The sequence below is a fragment of the Pleurodeles waltl genome, chromosome 3_1 (genome assembly GCF_031143425.1).
Source record: "Pleurodeles waltl isolate 20211129_DDA chromosome 3_1, aPleWal1.hap1.20221129, whole genome shotgun sequence".
Classification (NCBI taxonomy): domain Eukaryota; kingdom Metazoa; phylum Chordata; class Amphibia; order Caudata; family Salamandridae; genus Pleurodeles; species Pleurodeles waltl.
This window is the reverse complement of record NC_090440.1, coordinates 348898785-348911040: the sequence shown is the minus strand read 5'-3', so window position 1 is coordinate 348911040 and position 12256 is coordinate 348898785. Positions and strand designations below refer to the sequence as shown.

The 12256-nt window shown below is 43.6% G+C and overlaps 1 long non-coding RNA gene across 1 annotated transcript in view; it reads right to left on the bottom strand.

The window, feature by feature from the left end:
- Positions 1-253: 253 nt before the first annotated feature.
- The window catches only part of LOC138284081 (uncharacterized), a 143378-nt gene continuing 131375 nt past the window's right edge, over positions 254-12256 (bottom strand). Inside the window, exon 3 of the long non-coding RNA XR_011201341.1 lies at positions 254-700. This is a non-coding gene — a long non-coding RNA (uncharacterized lncRNA). The remainder of the gene's footprint in view (positions 701-12256) is intronic.

Genomic DNA, 12256 nt, shown 5'->3' with positions numbered 1-12256 from the left:
ACCATCCCACGCATCCACAAAACCACCACCGGAGGACGATTCTTCACCTACACTACAGCAAAGAGCTGGAACAACCTCCCCCTGCACCTCAGTCAAAGCCTGTCACTCACCATCTTCAGGAAGAACCTCAAGACGTGGCTCTTAGAATGAGGCCCCTCCCCACCCCCCAGCACCTTGAGACCCTCACGGGTGAGTAGCTGTGCTTTACAAATACTGATTGATTGATTGAGAGAAAGAGATTTATTATTTATGTCTGTGAAAAATGTGTTTTGTATCTAAACAACCAACATTCACCGAAGCTCAGTTTTTAAAAAAATTAATAATCACAATTCAAGAAGTATTAAGTGAGATAATCGAAACTGACAAGCAATATCCTCATCAGATGGTTGGATAATCCTGGTGCTTCTACTTGTGAAGAATGTGCTCTAGCAGTGCATAATTTTTGTTGAGGCCTTGGGTTTTCCCAAGAATCCCGCACCCCTGAGCTACTGAATATGGGCGTGTCCAATACCATTGGTGCATAGTCTCAATTCCATCTTCTGTCTCTTTAATCCACCATAAGACACTCCCGGCCTCTTTATTTCACGTTTCAGGTTTCTTTTACGTTCTTGATTTCTCCCTTTTTTACGATTTTTCTGTCTTTCTCTTCCTCCTTCTTTCCCTCTTGTGAGTTTTTCTCTCTCTTGCTCGGAGTCAGAGTCTAATGAGGAAACAAAATTACTTTGATCCAAAAATGAAACCATCAACTCACATTGAGCACTGTGCTCTGATAAAATGCATGTGTCTAATGTAAACAAGACGCACGTAATGCTCATTCTCATTTTATGCTTACAAGGTTTTCTTAAGACCTAATTCTAATGTAAATATCCATGTCTACTATGATTTTAACTGGTGGTCCTTTCGTCCCCTTATAGGGGTAAGATACCAGTGCCTGAAATATCACAGGAGAGGGGTCTAACTCTCTCGCATTAGCAAGTGTAAATTGACCCGAGTTCTTTATCGATTTTATTCCTTCAGAAGTGCACTATTGTAAAGTATACTGAGGATAGAAAGAAAATAGACACATCAAGTGCCCTTTGTAAGTCTAGATAAAGTTTAAATATTAATGCCAACCTGCCCCAATAGCATCACAGAATGAATGGGGAGTTTTAAGGTAAATCGGCTTTATTAAAATCAAAATACATACGGGTCTCATAATAACAATGCAAGATATCTGTCACAATGTTAATGATTTAATTTTGAAAAGAATTGTAAAAGCTGCTTAACATTTTAAAGTATAAAATGGGGGAAAACAATAAAATGGAACAAGACCAATTAAAATAAGAAAGGTACAATGTGTATTAAAAAGCTAAAAACAGTGATATTCAATGAAGCATAAAGTTGAGCTAAATTTAAATTCAATCAAGAGCAGAGAAAACAAACAATTCATGGTGGCTTAAAATTCTCAGATAATGTACAATTAGTAGAATTGCAAGCAACAGCATTAAGATAATCAGTCAAAGGTAACCAATACAGATCTCTATTTATGGAGGGGCAGAATAAAGAGGTAAAAGCAATACCTAGTCTATGGTAGTGGCAAACATAATACCACCAAGACTTATAGGAAATGTTGGATGAATTTTTCCAATTAAGAGTAATTTGCTGAAAGGTTAAAGCTAACATGGGATCCAACAGCTTTAAATGATCATCATCTGAAACAATGTTAGCAGAGAGGCTATCTAGAAAAAGCACTGAGGGAGATAATTGGGATTGCAAATGAAAAATGGAGGTAAGCTGACACCAAACTTTTCTCCAAAAAGACACAGTGGGAGGCCATTCAAAAAGGATATGCATAAGGTAACCCTTTGGACTATCGCAGGACCAACAGAAAATTTTACTATAGTAGAAGGGGTAAAATAAAGTCTGCGGTACAGAAAGAAAAGTGACTGTGTGGTAGAAGCTGATCTAGATATTTTATAAGATCAATGCCATATCTTATTCCAGAAGGGAACAGTCCAGGTACATCCCAACTCCAATTCCCATTGAGATTCAATTTTAGATTTAGGTTGTGTCAAAACAGGAGAATTAAAAAGTTTATAAATATTTGATGCCTTAGGAAATGAGGTACGAAAGGAGGGCAAAGGAGTATCATTGGAAAATAAATATTTGACCCAGCTATATTTCTTTGTCTCCAGGATTTCCAAAATAAAGGTTTTTTATTGATAGTGATGAGGTGAATATGCCAAATAGGGGATTTCAGAAAAGAGGAATAAGTGACGGTTGGAGGTAAATAGTGAGAACGCAGAAGAGCACAAGTATGTTTAAAAAGCAGGGAGGAGATAAGCGAAATATTATAAGAAAAGGACACCACCTCACGAGGAGAAAGAGGTAGAAGAAAAGAACATTCAATATCCAACCATAAGGGAGTAACACAGAGCTTGACAAAGAGATCCACCTAGAAGCTTGACGCAAACAAAAGGACTTGTGATATAGTCTGAAATCAGGAAAATTGGCCCCCCCTTCTGTTTAGAATGACAAAGGTGACTAAGAGAAATTCTAGATTTCTTATTGTTCCAAAGGAATTTAGACAATATGGAGTCCAGTTGTTTAAAAAAAGTAACAGGTAGAAGAATCAGAATCATGGATAGGATATATAAAATGTTAGGAGAAATCATCAATTTGATTGAGTCAAGGCGACCCCACCAAGATAAAAATAAGGGATTCCATAGAAAAAAGGATTAATCGACCTTCTCCTAAAGCATCAGAGATATTTACGTCAATGGACTTTTTAATGGATGAGGTGAACCAAATACCTAAATATTTAATCTTGGAAGAATTCCAGTGAAAGTCAGTAATATCGAACAATGACCTAAAACAAAATGTTGTTAGAGGAAGGATTTCTGTTTTATCCAAATTTATCTTATAACCTGAAATCAAAGAAAAGTCTTTAATCTCCCGAAGTAGAGATGGAATCGAGAGTTCAGGGTTTGAGATATATAAAAGTATATCATCTGCATACGCCGCAAATTTTAAGTGTTTCTCACCATATTGGAAACCCTCAATTTTAATGTTATTTCTAATTCAGGATAGAAAGGGCTCTAGAGCTAGAATAAATAGGAGTGGAGAGAGCAGACACCCTTGACGAACGCCTCAACGTAATACAAAGTATCTGGACAATTTCCCATTCACCAATATCGTTGCCACTGAGGATTGATAAAGCAAAGAGATAAACAAAATGAAATGAGGCCCTAAACCATTCCAGGCTAAAGCTTTTAATAGAAAAGACCAGTCTAACCGATCAAACGCTTTCCCAGCATCTATGGAAATTGCTGCTAAGGAGTACGAATGAGTGGGAACTTTGCTGAGTATATTGAAGAATGTTCCAGAGTTGTCAGAAGCAAGTCTACCTTTGACAAAACCTGTTTGTTCCTTACTTATCAGCGCAGGTAAAAGAGTATCAAGACGTAAGGTTAACAATTTAGCAAAGATTTTATAATCTGTATTGAGGAGAGGGATTGGCCTCTATTTTTTACAGAAAGTATGATCCTTACCTTCCTTTGGAATTAAACAAATCAAAGCTTCTTGAAATGTTTCCCCTGTACATCCAGAACCTATGAAGAATTGAAAAAGCTGTAAAAGTTTGGGAAGTAAAATGTCAGAAAAATGTAGAAAAAATTCCACTGTAAATCCATTAGGACCAGGAATTTTACCTTTTTTTAGAGGTTGAAGGGCTTTAAAATTTTCTGAAGAAGAAATATCTACTTCAAGTGAAAAAACATCAACTAGCGTCTCATTAGGGTTTGGATTCTTCTTTAAATAATCATCAATTCGTAAGGAGGTCAGGACTGATTCAGGAGTATAAAGTGTCTGGTAATAATTAACAAATTCAGCTAAGATATCGTCATCTTTAAAAAGGGACTCACCAGTATCTGTAACTATGGACTTCACTGTGTGGTGTTGCTTTCGTACTTTTAAATAATTAGCCAGAAGTTTCCCCAATCTATTTCGACCTCCATAATAGGGACTCTACTACATAGAAGAAAAGAGGAGGCATTATCCATCAAGATTTTGTTAAATTGCAATTTTGCTTGAAAAAGTTCTTGTAGATTAAAATTAGAACAGGAAGAATAATATCGATGTTCTAACCATTTAATTTTGAGAAGCAGAGATTGATGATGTGCATTAAAAGTTTTATTTTTATTAGAGACAAAATGTATTATATGTCCACGAGCTGCAGCCTTAAACAAATCCCATAACAATTGTGGGGAAACATGAGAGTCATCATTAAATCGGAAAAATTCCTCTGCAAGGGCAACGAAGGAAGTAGAACATTTAGAATCAAGCAACAAAGAATTATTAAATCGCCACCTATTAGATTTGGGATGCACCGGGAGCAAATCAAATCTGTGATGACTGGAGCATGATCAGATATTACCATAGGTTCAATGGAGGAATAAATAAGATTTTGGGATAGTGATTTTGAAACAAAAATATGGTCAAGTCTAGATAAGGAGCCATGTGGTGGAGAATAAAGGGAAAAATCCCTGCTATCAGGATTACAGGTTCTCCATGAATCAATTAAATTACATTGTGAGAGAAATGCCTTATATTGTTTATGCATTTTATGAGGAGAACATTTAATTACAGATTGCCTATCTATAAAAGGATCAATAATTTGATTGCAATCCCCTCCAAGAAGAAAACATTCATAATTTTAATGCAAACATTGTTTAGTAACATTAGGCCAGAAAAGATAATCGGCGTGATTAGGACCATAAATATTACCAATAGTCATTATAATCCCATTAATACTTAGCTTCACAAACAGCCATCTACCATCGGAATCCGAGTCTTGCAAAATAACATTAACTGATAATTTTTTATGGCAGAGCACAATTACACCATTTTTCTTTGTAGATGTAGGAGAAGTAAAAACATTGCCCACCCAACCTCTTTTAAGTTTCAGAGCTTCAGAATCCGTCAAATGGGTCTTATGTAAAAGAACCAAGTCTGGATTATATTTAGCTAAATGGGATAACATTCTCTGCCTTTTTACTGGGTTAATAAATCCTTTGACATTCCAAGAAATACCTGAATGTTTATGTCACATAACCATATATATACACGAAAGGACTTGAACTATAAATAACTGAAAATACATATAGGGGAAACGAAAACAAGAAAAACAAAGAGAGAGAAGAGTAAAGGGGAAACAGCAAGCAAAAAGATGGAAAATATTCAAGAAAAAAAGAAGAGACAGTACATGTCAAATAAAGACGACTGCAAAAATATACTTGAGATGAATGAACAATAGGAGAGGGGTGGTGACAGCACAGACTGAAGACGGCACAGCAAGGAAACGGAACGCATCAATGGACAAATGTTGAGAGCAATAATGATTATAGAACACCAGGAACCTGTGGAAAGAAAACAATACATTAACAAAGAGGACCTATAGTCACATCAAAATAATATAATGTATAGACTGCATATGAAGGACCATCAACTGCATCATAATAGTAATAAACAAGAGCATAATAAATTAAGAAACGTATATAGTCAACGTGTAGAAGGACCAGCTGTTTCCATAGGGTTTGTAGAGTGTAGTCTTAGAAAATTGCGAAGAGCCGCAGGGGAGATATATGAAGTGGTCTTATTTTGATATGTCATGGTGCACAAACACGGATGGAATAATCCAAAACGAGCTCCCAAGTCACGAAGCTGTGGATGAAGATCCAAAAATTCTTTCCTCTTGTTTGCTGTAGCTTTGGACACATCCTGTGAGATGAAGATTTTACTTCCTTGACAAGAGGTTTGTTTTTTGGGCTTTCGCAGCATTAAGAACTCTCAATAGATCAGTAAATTCAAGAAAGAAAATAATCACGCCTCTTGGTTTAGATGTGAAGGAATGGGGAGGATGATGACCAGTGCGGCGTGCGCTTTGGATGTTCAATACTGCATAAGATGGTAGGCCCACTAACTGTGGAAAGAAGGAAGCAAACAATTAAATTGGGTCACTCCCTTCAAGACTCTCCGGTAATCCATAAAGGCGAAGATTATTGCGTCTGTTTCTGATTTCCAAATCTTCCGCAAGTGTCTTCAAAGTTGCCACTTCCTTCTCCAAAATAGTAATTTTATGTGTTTCATCTTGCACCTCACTGACTCTTTGCTCCAAAACAGAGACTCTCACTTCCATTTGGGACCAGTTAGTATCAAGATTTTGTATCCAAGAATTAGTTTCTTTAATAAAAGGACGCAATGCAAGTATTTTGTCAAGCACAAGTTCAAGAGAGATCGGTGAGGGAGATTTTACTGGTGAAGGTGGGCCTTCTTTGACCCTCTTATGAGTAGTTTTTTTTTAATTCTTTTTATTGAGTTTAACAACAACAGAGTCAGCCCATCACATAGAATTATAAAGAAATTGTGTTATATACGCAGATCTGATTAACAAGTAACAGTTACGTAAATCTGCACATCCTATATCAATCTCACGAAACACTTTAACCATTGAGCCTGTCAAAAATGGCCGGTGCCACCACGACAGGCGTGCAGAGATAGCGACTATCTCAAGGACAAAGATTAAAACTCAAAAAAACATCCGTAGTGCTGTATAACACTACCTATAACCAATAGAGAGAAGAGAAAAAGGTGGGATTAGAAGAGATGCAGAAGCAGTGGCAGCATCCATTCCAGCAAATCAGTCAAAGCACACGGAGATTTAAAGCAGGGTTCTAACCACGATGCACGTGGCGGGGAGCAGCTCCCCATCTGCAATCTCACAGGTTGGTCTCCAAGAAAGAGCGTAGCGGGCCCAAATATCCTGAGGTCGGGATCCCTCAGGCATCAACTCCCAATAAAGCATTAGTTGTTCTTGGCAAAAAGAGGCATCTCGCAACAACTCAGATCCTCGTGAGGATCACCCACGTCCCCAGCACATTGCCACTCTACGTTTAGCCAACAACAGCAGGAGGCCTACCAGCTTCCTATGGACCAACGGTATCTCCTCCACATATCCAAGCAGCGCAAGCTTGGGGGAGAAGGACAGAACCAGGGCGGTTATTCCATCAATCATACGCATCACCTCATTCCAGTAAGCGCACACCGCCGCACAGCTCCACTCAAGGTGAATAAAATCTGCGTCAGATGCCCCACATCGTTCACAACAAGAATCAACTTGCAGTCACATGCCTTGCAAACCGCGGGGAGTATAATATAAGCAGTGCAAGAATTTGAAATTAATAAGACGTAGTCTATAATTGGGGGAGAGCACCTGCATATACGCGCAACATTTCCTCCACATCTCATAAGATATATCTTCACCAATGTCCACTTCCCACAGTGGCTTAGCAGTAGTTTTAGTTCCCTGCTTCTCTCTTTGCAAGCAATTATACAATTTAGTAATGAGCCTGCGAGGAGATTGCGCACAATACAGCAACTCCAGCGCCTGACACACCAACGGGGCCTCAGGGAGAACCGGGTAGCGTGTATAGAGCATCGCACCAATGCACAGCACATATAGCCGATGTAACGCAGAGTCTCTTCCATCCCCCAGCGCTGTTTCCGACAAGATAAACCTCCCCTCCATGAACCAGTCTCCCAGATTAGTTAAATCCGATTCACGGAGGAATTTACGCAGTAGGACGTCCCGGTGCATCAAGTACTGGCATCGAAGGGGCAGACGGCTCGCGCACACCGGCCCGGCGCAGCCAAGCAGCCCAGGCTCGGGCCGAACAGGCCACTTTGTCCACTCCACGTGGCCTAGGACGAGACAGGTCCCCGATCATCTGCGACAATCCGTCTGGCCACACCGCATCACTCTCAGGTGCAAGATGCGGTAAATACCGGACAGGGCATATCCAGAAATGAGCAAAGTGAGCCTGTGCGCAGTGATAGTAAATCTTCAAATCTGGAGCAGCAAGGCCACCCAATTCAAACGGGAGCATCAACTTGTCCCAAGAGATTCTGGGTTGCCCGCCCACCCAGGCCAACCGAATCAACGCAGAGCAGAGTCTTTGCAAAAAACTAGCCGTAAGAATAAAAGGTAAATTCACAAACAAGTATAAAAATTTGGGAAGCACCACCATTTTAGCAATCGCAATACGTCCAGTGAGCGAAAGTGGTAACGAACGCCAGGCCTCCACCCTGTCCTCCTGCCACGCCATTGCCCTTCCATAGTTAACTGACCATAGTGTCTCTACCTCTCCACTTAGCCAAATGCCCAGGTATCGCACCAGGCCATCAGCCCACCCAATAGGGTACCTGGAAAAAAGCGCAGCATTCCCACAGAAAGAGGCATCGCCACCGACTTAGACCAGTTAATCGTAATCCCGGAGAATGCACCAAACCGCACTATCTCATCAAGCAGGATATCAAGATGATCACGCGGCTTGCGAACATACAATGCAATGTCATCCGCGTACATGGATATCAATATAGGGAGCTGGCAAAATGCCAGTCCACAGTGATTATGGTGTTGTCTCAGCCTCGCCGCAAGGGGGTACATTGCAATCGCGAAAAGCAACAGAGATAGAGGGCAGCCCTGTCGAGTCCCACGAGCCACCTGGAAAGAACCAGAAACAATCCCATTTACACGCAACCGAGCAGTAGGCTCCGAGTACAGCAAGCGGATCAATTGCACAAACCTACTGCTCATCCCCATTCTGGCTAGCAACGCAAACATATACTTCCACGCCAGAGAATCAAAAGCCTTGGTAGCATCTAAAAAAAACACTGCTGCATTGTCCTCAGCCTCAATCGTACTCGCGACAGCGAAGAACGTGCAAAGATTATGTGCCGTAGAGCGACCGGGAACAAACCCAAATTAGTCTGGCAACACCAGCTTTGGGAGCAAAGGCTCTAATCTCGCAGCTATCATCTTGGCCAAGATTTTGTTATCAATATTAATCATAGAAAGTGGTTGATATGAGTTGCAGCTGCACGGATCATTGCCAGGCTTTAGAACTGTGACGATCAAGGCCTCTCGCAAGGAGGCGGGAAGAACCCCAGTCTCCATAGATTCCGCATAAACCTCCAAAAAGTGAGGTGCAACAATGTCCGCATATTCTTTATAAAAGGACGAGTAAGACCGTCAAGGCCAGGAGACTTATCTCCTGGCAAACTACAAATCGCCATTTTGACATCATCCACAGTGAAGGGGGCGTCTAGGTAGGACCTGTGCGAGTCATCAAACCAGAGGAAGCTAATCTGGGAAAAGTAGTCCTTCTCCACCTCAGCGTCCAGACCAGGAGACTCTGCGTACAATTCTGCAAAAAAGTCAGTAAAGACCCACATGACGCCATCCGATCCTGCCACCCGCTCACCCAACACGCCGTTCAGTTTGACAATATAGTTACTAGCCCATGGACTTTGTAACATACTCGCGAGTATGTGTCCTGACCTCTCACCTACCCCGTATCTCCTTGCCTTGGCATGTTTCCCCAGGAAGCAGATCTCGTGCAGAGAGGCCTCCTCATATTGTGAGACAGTTCTTCGCAAAGCTGCTAGCATATCCCCAGACCAGTCAACAACCAGGCGCCCCTCCAGTTCTACTATCTGCACCTCCAGATCAGCCAAATCCTGCTGCAGGGACTTCAGCACACCATGCTGTTTAGAAAGGCATACCCAACGAATTACCACCATGAATGCCTCCCACAAGCTACCAGCAGAACTCACGACCCACAGTTCTCATTGAAATAGTGAATAATGGCCTCACGAACTTCCTCCCGGAACACCTGATCTCTCAATGCTCCATGCAGCCGACGCCACGAATACGCACGCCCAGGCCCTCCCCGCACTGCCAGCACTAACTTGACCGGCGAGTGATCCGACAGAGTGCGCACCATGTGCTCAAACAACTGCGTCGAGAGCACCACAACTCTTGTGCCCAATCAGCGATCGATACGAGACTAGCTATTATGAGCACAATTAACACAGGTGACCTCTCTAGCAGCCCCGTGCCTCACCCGCAATATATCCACCAGGGCTCCCTCGGTCATTACAGACGACAGGGCTTTAGCAGCAGCAACGTGCTGCACTCTAGCCAGGCTCTCGCAGTCCAATCCAGGGTCCAGAATCACATTGAAGTCCCCTCCCCAAATCAAGGTGCCGCTGCCTAGCGACTCAATCAGCCGGCACACTTCTCAAATAAATTCAGGGTCATTGGTACTAGGACCATAAATAGAAACAAGCCTGCAAGCTCTGTCTAACAGCATTCCACTCATCATGACATATCTGCCATTGGGGTCAACAATTACTCTTTGAGTGTGCCACTGCAGTCCCTTCCGCAGCAGAATTGCAACCCCTCTCGCATAGCGCAAGAACACCGCTCCGTGACACTCACCAATCCAGCCAGCCTTCAATTGATTCGGAGTTGCGGCCACTAAGTGGGTCTCCTGCAGCATGCATACATCAATCTCCTGCCACTTCACATAAGCAGACAGTAGCCGCACCTTGCGCCCGTCATTCAGACCGGGCACATTCCAAGTAAGACAGCGCACCGGTGTCACATCTCCACGCACCATTGCATCTTCCAATCCAATATACTGCACTGCCACAGTGTCTCATTACAATCGCCCACCACATATATGCAGAAGAGTAAAGTGAGAGAAAAAAGAACAAGAACAGTAAACAAGAACCAGGGCCCACCCTCCCACGCAGCCACCCAATCTGGTCGAAGCAGAAAACCCACCCTCTTCAGAAATAGAATCCCAAACACAGCAAAAGGACTCATCCAAGGGGTGCAAGCCAGGCCATCCATCCCACCTGCCCATACAAGATGGGGAAGGAGAACGGGGGCAAAGAGCCCTTGAACAAATCATGCATCAGAGCAGCCGGAAGAAACAATTAACCCAGTATCAGTAACAGGGAGCCCCCATATAGTCACCAGAGACAGAGAGCTGAGATCCTCACCACCCCACCATTCTAGTCATTGTCACTTAATGCACCTCTCTCAACTCCAGAGGCCTCCGGCTCCCTCGATGCTGCCTTTTTAGGCACTGTTTTGGCAAACTTGGCCGCCAATTTTGGGTCCGTAAAGAAATGCAATTTACCCCCATGTTGCACACTCAGCAAGGAAGGAAGGACATGCGTGCAGCCTGCACTCCCGGGGTGTAATCAGGGAAAATACTAAATTTAGTGTTTTTGTAAATTACAGGTCGCCGCTCCCTCGCCAGTCTGAGAACAGTGTATATGTTGCTGTAATTTAACAGTCGAACAATGATAGGCTGCAGAGGAGTGCCAGGTGGCGGTTGAGGACCCAACGACCTGTGAGCCCTCTCCACCACCAGCAGCCGGGAGAGTTCATCAGGGAAAGGTCACACAGTATGGACTCCACAAAATCTTCCATCCTTCCCATCGCAGTAGACTTCGGAAGGCCGACTATGCGAATGTTATTGCGGCGCGACCGCGCCTCCAAGTCCTCATTCTTATTACGAATAACTTCCAATACATGCTCTATACGCAGTAGATGTTCCCCATTGCTGCGTCGCTGATCCTCCATCTCCGACGTGCGCACCTCCAGCTGGTCAAACCGGGAATCAAGATCATCCACCCTAGCCTTGATCCGGTCCAGCTGTTCCGTCAGATGATCAAGCTTAGCATCAATACCAACGACGCTGTTCTTTAGATCGAGAAACATAGCCTTGACTGAAGCGTCTGGAGCCCCCTCCTCTGCAGATGTCTCTTCCGAATGGGAACCAGGCCCTCCACCCTTCTTCCTACTCCCATCAAAGGTGAGCTACGCCTGTTTCTGCTCCGCCTTGCCCATCATCGCCACAGTGAGGTCCAGCAGCTAGGGGCACCAGCCACAGTCTTCCCAGTAGGACTGCAGAAGATAAGAAAGATGCACAGCCAAGGAGTGTCAACGGCTCTCCCAATGCAACAGCACAGATCAGCACCACCAAAGGAATGAGAGGTGCATCAGGCCCAGACACAGCCACTCCTCAAGTCCCAGCCGGGCCCCAGGGAGCCCCAGCCTGCCAGCCCAGATCAACAGTCCCTTAGGAATTGTAACTCTCGGTGTGGCGGCCTGTCGGAGCCGATCCCGGCAGAGCCAGGGGACAGCCCCCATCCACAGGTCCTGTCCAGCAGTTGCCTCGCACCACTGGTCTGGAAGGAACACGTAGGGTAGGACTCCAGCGCCAAGCCCAATCCAAGCAGCTTCCACATCGCCTCAAACGGCCTGCGGACTGACCCGACTGCAGAAGGGCCCCTCAACTGGGGAAGTCTAGTGCACCTTCTGCCCACTTCAGCAGCCACCACCAAGCCACCGCCACAAGCG